General features: G+C 49.0%; 3 non-coding genes across 3 annotated transcripts; all 3 read right to left on the reverse strand.

Annotated features, from left to right (window-relative positions):
- Nucleotides 1-9972: 9972 nt before the first annotated feature.
- On the reverse strand, nt 9973-10044 carry Trnah-gug. The gene has a single exon. It is a non-coding gene; the product is annotated as a tRNA-His (tRNA).
- A 371-nt stretch (nt 10045-10415) lies between these two features.
- Nucleotides 10416-10487, reverse strand: Trnae-cuc. The gene has a single exon. It is a non-coding gene; the product is annotated as a tRNA-Glu (tRNA).
- A 278-nt stretch (nt 10488-10765) lies between these two features.
- On the reverse strand, nt 10766-10847 carry Trnal-cag. Its single transcript has one exon. It is a non-coding gene; the product is annotated as a tRNA-Leu (tRNA).
- Between the last annotated feature and the right edge of the window lie 5941 nt (nt 10848-16788).

The raw sequence follows: 16788 nt of genomic DNA on the forward strand, positions 1-16788 counted from the left end.
TCAAGGAAGGCAAAGGCACAATGTACGTTTGTAACCGCCGCAACCGAGACAACATCCCGATATTCGGCTACTGGTGTCAGAATAGATCTATCATGAAAACAACATTGATGTGCACCAATCACACCCCGAAGCAGAGAAGACAGCCGGCTATTGAGCGCTCTAGCAGCTGTCTTATAGTCAAAATTCAGCAATGTGAGCGGACGAAGATTGGCAGCAGATAAACGACCAGAGGACTTCGGGATTAAAACAATTTTCCCTACTTTAAAATCGGCAGGCACATCCATCCCCCTGACAATCTCATTTAAAATCTGCGTAAAAATGCCACCCAAAAGAGGCCAAAAACGGAGATAAAATTCTTTAGGCAGGCCGTCTGGACCCGGCGATTTACTGGACGGAGAGCGAGCAATAAAATCGAAAACATCATCTACCTGGAACTCCCGGAGAAATTCGCCGTTCGCGTCAGGCGCGATCGTCGCAGTTAGATCCCCAAAGACATCATCCGAAAGAGACTCACCAGAATCATCGGCAGAATAGAGACTAGTGTAATACTGATGAAGAGCACGAACCATTTCCTCCTGTGCACTAAACTGTCGCCCATCATCCACCGTAAGAGAAGAGATGAAGGAGCGACGACGACGAGTCTGATGCCGTAGCAGGTGGTACAAGGATGTCAGTTCACCTTCAACAAGAGAGTGAGGTTTCGACTTAACTCGCAGACCATCCATCTGTCGTCGTTTAAGGCTCAAGAGCTTGGCTTTAATACGACGAACATCATGGATCCGCAGTGGAGAGGTACCCGCCGCGTCATATAGTTCACGCAGGACAGAGTAGTAATATTCATACGTGTTCTTAAAATCACGCGTCCTAGCAGCACAGTAGAAAATCAAAGTCTGACGAATCTTGGGCTTGGCAAACGCAGTCCACCAAACCAGCAAGGAGGGGTATCGCGGGACAGAGCGAAGACATCGCTCCCACACGCCACTTATAACATCATCCATAGCACTGTCGGCAAGGTGGGAAACATTTAACATCCACTGGGAACGATAAAGTTTTGCAGGTTGGCGACTAAGATTTACAGTTGCAGTAAAAGCACAATGGTCAGAAAAACTAGTAGGAATAACATCGACAGAAAGAATTTTATCACATAAAAAATCAGATAAATAGAATCTGTCGAGTCTACTGCATGAGGACGCGGTAAAAAACGTATATTTCACCAGGGTTGGATATTTGTGTTCCCAAACATCACGCAGATGCATCGTACGAACTAAGTCATGTAAATCACGGCAATAATTAAAATTGGGGGACTGGTCTGCAGGGCGTAAAACACAATTAAAATCGCCTCCGAGCAGGAGACTCCGAGGACTCTGGCGCAAAAGATAAATAAGCTCTTCTTTATAAAAGCGCGATCGAGCCACAGTGTGACCCGAACCAGAGGGGGCATACAAAACAACGAGGCGGAGATCAAAAAGACGACAACCAATCCCACGGCCAGAGTCAAGGAATTCAATGTCAGTAATAGGAATGCCCTCTCGAAAGAAAAGAGCAGTTCCTGTTGAATATTCCGGCGCGACATTAAAAACAGTTTGAAATCCAGGTAGAGAGAGATCAGAAAACAACACTTCCTGCAAAAACACTACGTCCGCACAGGCGTCGAAAATAAACTGCCGCAAAGAGGCAATGCGAACGTCGGACTCAATACGGTTAACATTTAAGGTAAGAAAGGTGTATGCTTGAACCATAGAGAGAAAAGCGAGAAAACAAATCACCTACACCGACGCACCAGCGTCACAGTCCATAGCAGGGGTGACGGAGGCATCCGAGGGAGGGGGACTGCTACCCCGTTCCGCGGATCCCTTACGTTTCGGTTTTTTACGAACAGCATTAACGTTCGGCTGAACGCGTAACTTGCGTCGGCTGACGGGCAAGGAAACTTCAGCCGCCGGTGACGTAGGAGGGTCAAGTTCTGTATCCGACACCACCCGCGCCGGTCCACATGCGGGATCCGGGGTCGCGGCGGAAACATCCGACAAAACGGAATGGTCAACACCTGCACTAGCTTCCGGCAAACATGGACTGCACGGAGGCGAAACGTGAGCAGGAAGGTCCGAGGCCGCAGAGTTGGAAGGAAGCGGAGCAGCTCCGCTGGCAGAGGTATGGGGCAGCGAAGCAGGAAGTTGTCGCGGCTCCACTTGTTGTGACATCGAAGTCGGTTCGGAAGACGGCGCCAACAGGCCCGACCGACGACCCGACTCGAGAGAAGCTGCGTCGGAGGCCGGAGGGGCGCCAGCAGCCGCCACCGGAACCGCTACCTCAGGAGGGCAGGGAGCAGCTACAGTACACAGTGGCTCGGAGGATGCCGGTCGCTCGGACTGGGGCATCTCAGGGAGATCCTCATCCGTACTATTTCCATCGTGTGGGCGACGCCTCTTATTATTCAAAAGTGGCACACCCACCTGAGGGACAGACGGAACAACATCAGATTTAGCACGCAAAGGAGGAAATTCTGTATCAGGGGTGCGCAAAACCTGTGGCGGGGCGCTACTACCACTGGACTGTGCTACACCAAGAGCAGATCCACCTGCAACGAGGTCAGCGACCGTTAACTTGCGACGCTGTTCGAGAGAATTTTTTAAAACAAAAACTCTCCGCGGACAGTCGGTACGCACGTGACCACTTTCATTGCACAAAAAACAGGTGCCAACCTGACCACTATATGTTACATGGACACGATATCCACCGATCTGCAGGTGAGATGGAATATTCTGCTTAACGTGCATTTCGACTGAACGAATACCACTGTAACATTGCAGGCGATGTTGGCTTGACCAGCGTTCAAGGCGAATGCTCTTTACATCACCATACTTCTGTAGACCCTCCTTAAGATAGACATTATCCACCTCCGGTGGAAGGTTGTAAACACGAACATTGGTATACGTGATGGAAGCATTGGAAAGCAGCACGGTACTTACAGAATCATCCCGATGCCGAAAGAGAACTTGATGACCATATTTAGAAAGAATTTTATCAACCTGAAGTGGGTCCATAAACTTAACAAAGAAAACATACAGTTCGGTATCAAAATAAGCAGTGTGCACCTGATCCGAATGAACACCAAAGGTATCTACCAACCAATCATGAATCTCAAGAGAACTAGGTTGCACATGGCGGGTTGACTTGTCAAAAGCAAAACTAACTGTAGCCTGACGAGGAATAACCTGGGACGACATTTTCAAAATATGCGGTCGAAACCGCTACACAAAAAACACTGAAATAAGGACAGAAAGTAACACAAGGTACGAAACAACGACGGAGAAATACTCTCAGAAGTTGCAACACAACACGTAACAAAAACGATAGTCCACTATACGTAACGCTACGGCGGAGCGGAAGACTAGGCACGTCCACACTGCACGGCGTCTAAAGCGGAACTGAGGAGCTGCGTTCTTACCCACGAGACCACACCGCAATGGCACAAAAACGAGAAGTAAAAATTGGCAGCTTTTTTTTTTATTTTCTTTTTTTTTTGTTTTTTTTTTGTTTTTTTTTTTTTCTTTTTTTTTTTTTTTTTACGGGCCTCCCAACTCCCCTTATAGCCCGGCCTTGCGCTCTCCAATTTATGCCTTCTTCGGCGAACTTCTTTAGCTATAAAATAAAACGGTGCTGCTTGCAAACAGAAAAGATTAATTGTTGTACTGTCCATTCAGCGGAAAACCGTAAACCCCTTGGTATGGTTCCTTGAGCGTCGACGTCCTCCGGTAGACGTTGGTGTTCAAGATGAAGTGATGGAATCGGAGATACTGGATTGCTTTGAGGAAAGTTTCTTGTGGCTATTCACCGCTAGCGAAGCATCGAAGGAAAACTAAAATTCTCTTGAAGTTAAAGTGCAGGCCTATAATGGCGCAAAGCTACTGCTTTGCTGCCTACACGCCTTAAAATAAAAAATGGAAGAATAACAGCGCATCAGGCGCTGTGTACCTAAATTCAATAAAAGAAAGAATAAAATTTGAAAAAAAAGAATAAAAAATCAAATACTGCCTGAGTTAGTCCTCTCAGTAACAAGGAAGGAACACCCTTCACACATCCCATGATATTGTGTTCAAAATGCTTCGTGGCGGCCATTAAAATAAGTAATGAAAAATGTCACAAAAATTAAAAATATCGACACATGTCAAAGGAATGAGTAGACTCCCGAACTTTCCGTATTGTCTAGGCGGATAACGAGAAGGAAAACATAATCCTCTCCGACGTGTTAAAAAGAAAGTAAAAGAAAACCTCTTTTCTTAAAAACCAAACAATCTCCGTGGCAGCGCGGTGCGCAACGCATCCGTGAATGTACGCCGAAGACGGAGGAACCAGACGGTGTAAAAAATGAATAAAAACATAAAGAAATCACTAAACGACAACTAAACACAAACACACACGAACACAGGATAAAACTGTGTTAAACTTTTCGTCGTCGTTTCCACGTTGCAGTCCGGCACAAGTGTAAGCATCGTACGTGTTGAATGGTTCACTGTTCCTGTAGCATTCTATTTGCATTAACTATGTATCCGGACCCAGAGACAATGCAAAACACAGAAGTAAAGAAAAGTCGCAGCAGTGAAGTGTTGATTACAACAGTTTGTCGTGGGCAAATGCGAGTGCAATTTGCAGAAAATTGGCAAAGATTTTGTGATAGTCTTTCCTGGTTTTAGTGAGGTCATGTTGCGTGGACAAATAAACCAGATAGGCATAGTCGTCCGTAAGTCGCAATTGCAGGAGGGCGAACACAGTGTGAGCCACGATCCATGCAGTGGCGGCACGCTTCGTATGCGGATATGGGTTGAAGTCCGGGATCAATGCCGTGTCCGCAGAAAAAGCGGCAGCGCTGGTCCGGTTGATAAGTGCGAGCATCCTGGCGGCAATGTTCCAAGTCGACTGTGACCTCAGACACACGAAACGATGTTCTAAGGTGTCGTCTTGGCGACAGTCTTCACACAAGCTCGATGGAGATAAGTGAATGCGGCGCAGCTTTTCGTTGGTGGGCAGAATTCTGTTAACCACTTGGTACCAAAAGCTGCTGACGTCCGCTGACAGGAAGGGAGCGTGAACGTGAGCCCACGCCGTCCTCCACGCAGATCGCGGGTAGCGCGCCTCCATCTTATTACCGACTGGCCGTCCTCTTAGTCCCTGGTAGACACGTTTCACAGTGCGTGTGCGATGGTCGAGTACGTCGGCGGCGAGATAACTTTTTTGAATGTAGTATTCTCGAACATAACGCAGCTGAAACGGTATGGTAGTCGGGTCGAGAGGTGCTGCTTCAGAGAGAGGACGATGAATAGCGAACAGAACAGCTGTGGGGCTCGACGGATCCCGTTCAATAGTGACGCTCGTCCGATGAAGGAGCAACGCTGCGGCTTTCATAGCAAAATGAATGAGCCCGAGCCCACCCTGTTCGCGCGGTAAAGTACACGTTTCGTAAGACACCTTGAAAATATGGCCCCGCCACAATAGCCAATAGACTGCCTGTGTTATGGCTCTGCCCAGATTCTTGGGTACCTGAAATAACTGTGCGAGGTACCAGGCTTTGCTGAGCAAGAAAACATTTATTAAAATCACCCGCTGTGTTAATGCGAGGGTGCGAGTAGCGGACAGGCTAGCCATAGCTCGTATGCCATTTAAGACAATACGCCAGTTGTAGGACGCAGTCTGTAACAGATTGGCTTGAAAGCGAACACCCAAAATTTTGTGTTCCTGCTTCACTGTAAACCATGGGCGTTTGAAGCCACGTGTCGCCGCATAAATAGGCAGAAAAACCGTCTTACGGGTATTGATGCTCGCACCGGATGCACGTTCATACTGTGTAAGAACAGCGCGTATTGTATCAAAATCGGTAGCCGAGGACACCAAGAGACCAAGGTCGTCAGCATAAGCGCGACAAACGTGCTTCTCATCCCCAATACGGATTCCCCTACAAACACTGTGCAACTTACGCAACAAAGGATCTAAGGAGATTGCGTAAAGCGCCATTGACAGAGGGCACCCTTGTTTGACTGAACAGCAGAGCGGAACAGGTTCCGACAAAAATCCATTGATACTAATCCGTGAGGTGGAATTTTTGAAAAGGTTAAAAATCATAGTTATATACTTTACACCGAAACCAAACTTCTGGAGCACTCGCCGGAGATATAGGTGGCTAACTCTGTCAAAAGCCATTGCAAAATCGATGGATAAAATGCCAAAAGGAATCCTATTCGTCGAAGCATAGGCAATGGCATCTCGGTATGTGGACACAGCACCATAGAGAGTGCGTTGAGGCACTGCACAGTATTGAAAGGGACTAATCAGTTTTTTCATGACCAGCTTCAAGCGTGAGGAGACACATTTGGTGAAGAGTTTGTAGTCACCATTAAGAAGGGTGATGGGTCTAAGATTGCACAGTTTCCTGGCGACTGGAACCTTAGGAGCCAAGACCACAATCCCTTCCAGGAAGGACGCAGGAACATCCACACCATTTAAAATTTCATTAAAAACATCAGTCAGGGCCGAGCCAAACAAGTGCCAAAAATGCAAATAAAATTCCGGTGGCAACCCATCAGCGCCCGGTGATTTATTCTGGGAACACAGTTTTAAGACATCACTCACTTCGCCCACAGTAAAGTTTTCTGTGAGGCGACGGCGATCCGCTACGGATAAGACGTACGGAACGTCGTGGAGAAGCTCTGAAATCGCGGCAGTATCAGTGTATTTCTCACTGAAAAGTTCGATGAAGTGACGGTGGGCCTCGGCAAGAATTGCCGCCTGGCTATTAAGCCGCGCACCGTCAGCTGATTCCAGCTCTGTGACGTAACGTCGCTTCGCGCGCCGGCGTTCGCGCAGCTGATGAAACACGGAAGGCGCTTCATCAGCAAGCGCCCCGGGGGCTCGGCTCCGTACGACAGATCCGCGTAACGATTCCCTTTTCAAATCCAGAAGACGGAGTTTGATACGCCGAATTGTCGCCATCCGAAGAGCGGGATTAGTTGTGTGCAGGTGGATGGCATCATTTAAACAGCTCTCGTAAAAATGCAATGTAGAACGCTCCCAGTGAGCAACATCCTGACCGAACTCCAGGGTGGCCTTGCGTAATGCCGGCTTAACAAATTCTACCCACCAAGACAAAGTGGAGGCATATAGACCGCGATATTTTAGCACCCTCTGCCACACACGCACGATAACCGGCGCAAAATGTGGGTGTGAGAGATGTCGCACATTAAACTTCCATAATCGACTGGCGCGGGGTTTACCCGCCAATAGAGAATGAAAGCGGCAGACATACGCACAATGATCGGAAAAAATCACGGGGTGAACAGAGGAGTCCGTAAGACAGTGCTGTTTATCACGAGAAACATAAATCCTATCGAGCCGACTCCTTCCCGTGGGATAAAAGAAAGTAAAGCCCACGTCCCGCGGGTGTAAATAACACCACGAGTCAATTAAATTCATCTCAGCAACGAGCGTCTGTAATTCTAGGCACTTATAAGGCCGTGGCTCCTGATCTCTATCGTCCAGCACGCAATTAAAATCGCCGCCCATGACTACAGGCAGGTGGGGGCCCTGTAAAAGGTGACAAATGTCACTGCTATAAAATACACGGCGACGTGGCTGCCCGTCGGCACCAGAAGGGGCGTACACGTTAATATAGCGTACGTTGTTGATCGTGCAGGCTACACCACGACCGTTAGGAATTGTAGCGACATTACTATAATCATGACCAACACGAATTAAAATGGCAGTACCACAATTACACTCGATATCAAAGTTCAAGAGCACTTGATAGCCCGGAATGGAGTGAAGTATATCTATCACAACCTCCTGCAAAAACACTACATCAGCAGCAATGTAATTTATAAAACCCACAAAACTTGCAAACTTCACAGGCGACTCCAACTTATTAAGATTAATAGTAGCCACAACTGATGGAGGGCTTGCTACCATAAACAACAGGGAAAAACAAAGAAAACAAATTAGACGGCAGGAGTGGACCCACCCTCCTCCTCCATATCGTCTGCCCAGTCACAACGTTCAAACGGTGCAGCTGAAGTAGGCGGTTCTTGTGTGGGAGGTGCGGACGCGGAATCCTGTGAAGGGGGACGCGTGCGACGCTGGGGGGTGTCTTCCGCCTTACGCTTAACCGAAAGTTGTGCCGGGTTCGTTGCCTGAGACGTCGTAGTGTCCATTGCTAGATGTACATCAGAGTGGTGCAACATTTCCTTTAACTGCTGGACAACCTGTTCCCGCCTGTCTGCCGACACACTTGTCGTAGGCGCCGGCTGACTGCTCGCCACAGGACGCTGTGGACGACGCCCCGTCGCAACCGACGGCCGTGATTCGACTACGGGGCGGGGCAAGGGCTTGTGCGCCGGCTTTTGCACAGATTTTTGTTTTTGTTTTGACTTCGGACGGGGAACTTGCTTCCATTCCGGAGACGGGCTGCGTTCTCCGCGAGAAAAAGACCTTGTGTCTAAAATCCGCGAACTACTGGCACTGCGGAAGCGGTCAGTATTGCCACGCCTCTCCGAAACACTTTCACGCCTTGGCTTTGGTTCCTGTGAGGCAGGAGCCGCGTCCGGAACACCCTGAAGCACGGAAGTAGATGGTGACGAATCCACAACAGCAACAGGGGGGGTAACCACCTGAACGGGTTCTGATCCGGTCCGCTCCGGAACTACTGGCCCAGCCGGAGGCGGAAGCAATACAGTAGCTACGGGAACTGACGCAGAAGAAACGGACATGTTTTGAACAGAATCAAGTCCGGTTGCAGTGGCATCGACATCCATCGCGACCGCATCAACTAAAGGCGTTGCCGTTTCTGCGGAACGTGCCGGTGAACGGGGAACACCTAACAACACGGCCGCGTACGACGCGTCGTCATCTTGCCCACGGGGCGGTAGCTGCACAGGGCGCCTACGCCGAGGACAATTTTGCCGAAATTGGTCGGTGGCATTGCAATAGGAACACGTTTGCGGCTGACCACTATACGAAATAAAAGCCCGGTGGCCGGCCATAACCAAAAACGAGGGAACGTGCTTCCTCACAATCATCTTGACACTACGGATACCGTTCTCAACCTGATATATGTAAGCGGACGACCACTTTTCCTTCGTAATCGACAAAACTGTGCCATAAGGCATAAGGCTACGAGCTATTGTCTCATTCCTAGTCTCAAACGGCAGATTGAATACCCGAACATTTCGAATACCAAATCCAGCATTCGACAGAGTCACATTGCTAATTGTCCCATCAGAGTGTTTGAATTTACGTACGCCACCGTTTTCACTGACAAGGGCGTCGCACAATTTCGGACATTTCAATTTTACAAACAAAGAGTTCAGGAACGCGTCTAATTGCAAGCCTAACACATCACTTTCAGGAATTTTCAAGTCATTTTTCATCCACGAATGAATTTCAAAAGCAGACGGTCGGGTTACGTTTCTATCAAACTCGCATTGGATATTATTTTCTCGGTCTTCGGAATCCATGTTAACTTACAGTTCAGCTGACTAGTGCAGCGAAGAAACAGTCACCGCGATGAACCGCCGCCGACCGCGAAGCACACGTAAACACCGCCCGACACGCCGGAGCGAGCGCGCGATGTGTTCGGGCCCACGACTCCGAAGAGACTGGTGCCTTAAACCAGCGCCTTAGACCGCTCGGCCACGCTACCTGCGTCAGTGTTCTTCGCTTTTGTGGAAACAGTGCGCGACACAGCTCCCTGTTCTGCTGCAACTGGCTGCTCATCCATTGCACCTCAAACAACTGCCCTTTTCGAATAGAGATTAACTACACAGGCAGCTGCCCGCGCTCTGGTGCGGCGGCATTGCGTGTTGATAATGAACTGGTAGTGCCACCTGCAGCCTGCGGAACATGAGTGAAAAATGAAGAGGGCACTGTGATTTCAAACACTGAGTCACAATCGTCACTGCAGCGACAGCAAGGCAAAACTTTAAAATTTGCCGTGACCAGGATTCGAACCTGGGTTATTGCGGCCACAACGCAATGTCCTAACCACTAGACGATCACGGCCACGGAAGCACCGCCGAGAGCAGTTCTCGCGACTGCAAGTGGCGATGCACAGCAAAGCTCAGTCCACACACCACTGTGTCTCCCCACAGCTGTGTCAGACGCGGTCTCCATTACATGTATACTGGCAAGCGAACGTGTCTGCGCTGTTAGGACACTAAGCAGTGTGGTTAGCTGCATTCAACCCCCGTGGCAATGTCTTGCAGTCCTCCAGCTCTGTTGACCACAGGTAGGTGCCTCGATAAGAGGTGGATACATGTCGCATCGCTCTCGCCGTCACTTGTCACCACGAATCGTACTTAACGTAGTTTTCTGCAAGCGTCAGTCGAGCTAAGTCGGGACAAGTCGCATAAGAGGAGCAACAAAATGCGCATTTCCGGTACCGGGAATCGAACCCGGGCCTCCTGGGTGAGAGCCAGGTATCCTAGCCACTAGACCACACCGGATAACGACGCCAGGGCTCCTCCAGCGAACACAGCAAGCTATACACAATCTACTTGACGACAACGGCAAAAATTAGCGTTTCCACTTTATAGAACGTCGTGCTCTGGACACATTTCGTGGAGACGAACGCCAGCAATCGTGACACCAAACTGCGCCTGTGAATCCTGTCGTTGCACCACGCACTGTGCTGCTACGACAATTTAAGAAAGAGACGCTCACGGCTTGCCGCGCTGTTTTCGTCGCGGGTAATCAGTGCTACGGCTTCCGAGACAGAAAACATTGGCAGCGGTGGGATTCGAACCCACGCCTCCGAAGAGACTGGTGCCTGAAACCAGCGCCTTAGACCGCTCGGCCACGCTACCTACGCGCCACGGCGGTCACAGGAGCTGCGTTCTTACCCACGAGACCACACCGCAATGGCACAAAAACGAGAAGTAAAAATTGGCAGCTTTTTTTTTTCCTTTTTTTTTTTTTTTTTTTTTTTTTTTTTTTTTTTTTTTTTTTTTTTTCGGGCCTCCCAACTCCCCTTATAGCCCGGCCTTGCGCTCTCCAATTTATGCCTTCTTCGGCGAGCTTCTTTAGCTATAAAATAAAACGGTGCTGCTTGCAAACAGAAAAGATTAATTGTTGTACTGTCCATTCAGCGGAAAACCGTAAACTCCTTGGTATGGTTCCTTGAGCGTCGACGTCCTCCGATAGACGTTGGTGTTCAAGATGAAGTGATGGAATCGGAGATACTGGATTGCTTTGAGGAAAGTTTCTTGTGGCTATTCACCGCTAGCGAAGCATCGAAGGAAAACTAAAATCCTCTTGAAGTTAAAGTGCAGGCCTATAATGGCGCAAAGCTACTGCTTTGCTGCCTACACGCCTTAAAATAAAAAATGAAAGAATAACAGCGCATCAGGCGCTGTCTACCTAAATTCAATAAAAGAAAGAATAAAATTTGAAAAAAAGAATAAAAAATCAAATACTGCCTGAGTTAGTCCTCTCAGTAACAAGGAAGGAACACCCTTCACACATCCCATGATATTGTGTTCAAAATGCTTCGTGGCGGCCATTAAAATAAGAAATGAAAAAAGTCACAAAAATTAAAAATATCGACACATGTCAAAGGAATGAGTAGACTCCCGAACTTTCCGTATTGTCTAGGCGGATAACGAGAAGGAAAACACAATCCTCTCCGACGTGTTAAAAAGAAAGTAAAAAAACCTCTTTTCTTAAAAACCAAACAATCTCCGTGGCAGCGCGGTGCGCAACGCATCCGTGAATGTACGCCGAAGACGGAGGAACCAGACGGTGTAAAAAATGAATAAAAACATAAAGAAATCACTAAACGACAACTAAACACAAACACACACGAACACAGGATAAAACGGTGTTAAACTTTTCGTCGTCGTTTCCACGTTGCAGTCCGGCGCAAGTGTAAGCATCGTACGTGTTGAATGGTTCACTGTTCCTGTAGCATTCTATTTGCATTAACTATGTATCCGGACCCGGAGACAATGCAAAACACAGAAGTAAAGAAAAGTCGCAGCAGTGAAGTGTTGATTACAACAGTTTGTCGTGGGCAAATGCGAGTGCAATTTGCAGAAAATTGGCAAAGATTTTGTGATAGTCTTTCCTGGTTTTAGTGAGGTCATGTTGCGTGGACAAATAAACCAGATAGGCATAGTCGTCCGTAAGTCGCAATTGCAGGAGGGCGAACACAGTGTGAGCCACGATCCATGCAGTGGCGGCACGCTTCGTATGCGGATATGGGTTGAAGTCCGGGATCAATGCCGTGTCCGCAGAAAAAGCGGCAGCGCTGGTCCGGTTGATAAGTGCGAGCATCCTGGCGGCAATGTTCCAAGTCGACTGTGACCTCAGACACACGAAACGATGTTCTAAGGTGTCGTCTTGGCGACAGTCTTCACACAAGCTCGATGGAGATAAGTGAATGCGGCGCAGCTTTTCGTTGGTGGGCAGAATTCTGTTAACCACTTGGTACCAAAAGCTGCTGACGTCCGCTGACAGGAAGGGAGCGTGAACGTGAGCCCATGCCGTCCTCCACGCAGATCGCGGGTAGCGCGCCTCCATCTTATTACCGACTGGCCGTCCTCTTAATCCCTGGTAGACACGTTTCACAGTGCGTGTGCGATGGTCGAGTACGTCGGCGGCGAGATAACTTTTTTGAATGTAGTATTCTCGAACATTACGCAGCTGAAACGGTATGGTAGTCGGGTCGAGAGGTGCTGCTTCAGAGAGAGGACGATGAATAGCGAACAGAACAGCTGTAGGGCTCGACGGATCCCGTTCAATAGTGACGCTCGTCCGATGAAGGAGCAACGCTGCGGCTTTCATAGCAAAATGAATGAGCCCGAGCCCACCCTGTTCGCGCGGTAAAGTACACGTTTCGTAAGACACCTTGAAAATATGGCCCCGCCACAATAGCCAATAGACTGCCTGTGTTATGGCTCTGCCCAAATTCTTGGGTACCTGAAATAACTGTGCGAGGTACCAGGCTTTGCTGAGCAAGAAAACATTTATTAAAATCACCCGCTGTGTTAATGCGAGGGTGCGAGTAGCGGACAGGCTAGCCATAGCTCGTATGCCATTTAAGACAATACGCCAGTTGTAGGACGCAGTCTGTAACAGATTGGCTTGAAAGCGAACACCCAAAATTTTGTGTTCCTGCTTCACTGTAAACCATGGGCGTTTGAAGCCACGTGTCGCCGCATAAATAGGCAGAAAAACCGTCTTACGGGTATTGATGCTCGCACCGGATGCACGTTCATACTGTGTAAGAACAGCGCGTATTGTATCAAAATCGGTAGCCGAGGACACCAAGAGACCAAGGTCGTCAGCATAAGCGCGACAAACGTGCTTCTCATCCCCAATACGGATTCCCCTACAAACACTGTGCAACTTACGCAACAAAGGATCTAAGGAGATTGCGTAAAGCGCCATTGACAGAGGGCACCCTTGTTTGACTGAACAGCAGAGCGGAACAGGTTCCGACAAAAATCCATTGATACTAATCCGTGAGGTGGAATTTTTGAAAAGGTTAAAAATCATAGTTATATACTTTACACCGAAACCAAACTTCTGGAGCACTCGCCGGAGATATAGGTGGCTAACTCTGTCAAAAGCCATTGCAAAATCGATGGATAAAATGCCAAAAGGAATCCTATTCGTCGAAGCATAGGCAATGGCATCTCGGTATGTGGACACAGCACCATAGAGAGTGCGTTGAGGCACTGCACAGTATTGAAAGGGACTAATCAGTTTTTTCATGACCAGCTTCAAGCGTGAGGAGACACATTTGGTGAAGAGTTTGTAGTCACCATTAAGAAGGGTGATGGGTCTAAGATTGCACAGTTTCCTGGCGACTGGAACCTTAGGAGCCAAGACCACAATCCCTTCCAGGAAGGACGCAGGAACATCCACACCATTTAAAATTTCATTAAAAACATCAGTCAGGGCCGAGCCACACAAGTGCCAAAAATGCAAATAAAATTCCGGTGGCAACCCATCAGCACCCGGTGATTTATTCTGGGAACACAGTTTTAAGACATCACTCACTTCGTCCACAGTAAAGTTTTCTGTGAGGCGACGGCGATCCGCTACGGATAAGACGTACGGAACGTCGTGGAGAAGCTCTGAAATCGCGGCAGTATCAGTGTATTTCTCACTGAAAAGTTCGATGAAGTGACGGTGGGCCTCGGCAAGAATTGCCGCCTGGCTATTAAGCCGCGCACCGTCAGCTGATTCCAGCTCTGTGACGTAACGTCGCTTCGCGCGCCGGCGTTCGCGCAGCTGATGAAACACGGAAGGCGCTTCATCAGCAAGCGCCCCGGGCGCTCGGCTCCGTACGACAGATCCGCGTAACGATTCCCTTTTCAAATCCAGAAGACGGAGTTTGATACGCCGAATTGTCGCCATCCGAAGAGCGGGATTTGTTGTGTGCAGGTGGATGGCATCATTTAAACAGCTCTCGTAAAAGTGCAATGTAGAGCGCTCCCAGTGAGCAACATCCTGACCGAACTCCAGGATGGCCTTGCGTAATGCCGGCTTAACAAATTCTACCCACCAAGACAAAGTGGAGGCATATAGACCGCGATATTTTAGCACCCTCTGCCACACACGCACGATAACCGGCGCAAAATGTGGGTGTGAGAGATGTCGCACATTAAACTTCCATAATCGACTGGCGCGGGGTTTACCCGCCAATAGAGAATGAAAGCGGCAGACATACGCACAATGATCGGAAAAAATCACGGGGTGAACAGAGGAGTCCGTAAGACAGTGCTGTTTATCACGAGAAACATAAATCCTATCGAGCCGACTCCTTCCCGTGGGATAAAAGAAAGTAAAGCCCACGTCCCGCGGGTGTAAATAACACCACGAGTCAATTAAATTCATCTCAGTAACGAGCGTCTGTAATTCTAGGCACTTATAAGGCCGTGGCTCCTGATCTCTATCGTCCAGCACGCAATTAAAATCGCCGCCCATGACTACGGGCAGGTGGGGGCCCTGTAAAAGGTGACAAATGTCACTGCTATAAAACACACGGCGACGTGGCTGCCCGTCGGCACCAGAAGGGGCGTACACGTTAATATATCGTACGTTGTTGATCGTGCAGGCTACACCACGACCGTTAGGAATTGTAGCGACATTACTATAATCATGACCAACATGAATTAAAATGGCAGTACCACAATTACACTCGATATCAAAGTTCAAGAGCACTTGATAGCCCGGAATGGAGTGAAGTATATCTATCACAACCTCCTGCAAAAACACTACATCAGCAGCAATGTAATTTATAAAACCCACAAAACTTGCAAACTTCACAGGCGACTCCAACTTATTAAGATTAATAGTAGCCACAACTGATGGAGGACTTGCTACCATAAACGACAGGGAAAAACAAAGAAAACAAATTAGACGGCAGGAGTGGACCCACCCTCCTCCTCCATATCGTCTGCCCAGTCACAACGTTCAAACGGTGCAGCTGAAGTAGGCGGTTCTTGTGTGGGAGGTGCGGACGCGGAATCCTGTGAAGGGGGACGCGTGCGACGCTGGGGGGTGTCTTCCGCCTTACGCTTAACCGAAAGTTGTGCCGTGTTCGTTGCCTGAGACGTCGTAGTGTCCATTGCTAGATTTACATCAGAGTGGTGCAACATTTCCTTTAACTGCTGGACAACCTGTTCCCGCCTGTCTGCCGACACACTTGTCGTAGGCGCCGGCTGACTGCTCGCCACAGGACGCTGTGGACGACGCCCCGTCGCAACCGACGGCCGTGATTCGACTACGGGGCGGGGCAAGGGCTTGTGCGCCGGCTTTTGCACAGATTTTTGTTTTTGTTTTGACTTCGGACGGGGAACCTGCTTCCATTCCGGAGACGGGCTGCGTTCTCCGCGAGAAAAAGACCGTGTGTCTAAAATCCGCGAACTACTGGCACTGCGGAAGCGGTCAGTATTGCCACGCCTCTCCGAAACACTTTCACGCCTTGGCTTTGGTTCCTGTGAGGCAGGAGCCGCGTCCGGAACACCCTGAAGCACGGAAGTAGATGGTGACGAATCCACAACAGCAACAGGGGGGGTAACCACCTGAACGGGTTCTGATCCGGTCCGCTCCGGAACTACTGGCCCAGCCGGAGGCGGAAGCAATACAGTAGCTACGGGAACTGACTGAGAAGAAACGGACATGTTTTGAACAGAATCAAGTCCGGTTGCAGTGGCATCGACATCCATCGCGACCGCATCAACTAAAGGCGTTGCCGTTTCTGCGGAACGTGCCGGTGAACGGGGAACACCTAACAACACGGCCGCGTACGACGCGTCGTCATCTTGCCCACGGGGCGGTAGCTGCACAGGGCGCCTACGCCGAGGACAATTTTGCCGAAAATGGTCGGTGGCATTGCAATAGGAACACGTTTGCGGCTGACCACTATACGAAATAAAAGCCCGGTGGCCGGCCATAACCAAAAACGAGGGAACGTGCTTCCTCACAATCATCTTGACACTACGGATACCGTTCTCAACCTGATATATGTAAGCGGACGACCACTTTTCCTTCGTAATCGACAAAACTGTGCCATAAGGCATAAGGCTACGAGCTATTGTCTCATTCCTAGTCTCAAACGGCAGATTGAATACCCGAACATTTCGAATACCAAATCCAGCATTCGACAGAGTCACATTGCTAATTGTCCCATCAGAGTGTTTGAATTTACGTACGCCACCGTTTTCACTGACAAGGGCATCGCACAATTCCGGACATTTCAATTTTACAAACAAAGAGTTCAGGAACGCGTCTAAT

This window comes from Schistocerca piceifrons, chromosome 1 (assembly GCF_021461385.2).
Source record: "Schistocerca piceifrons isolate TAMUIC-IGC-003096 chromosome 1, iqSchPice1.1, whole genome shotgun sequence".
NCBI lineage: Eukaryota > Metazoa > Arthropoda > Insecta > Orthoptera > Acrididae > Schistocerca > Schistocerca piceifrons.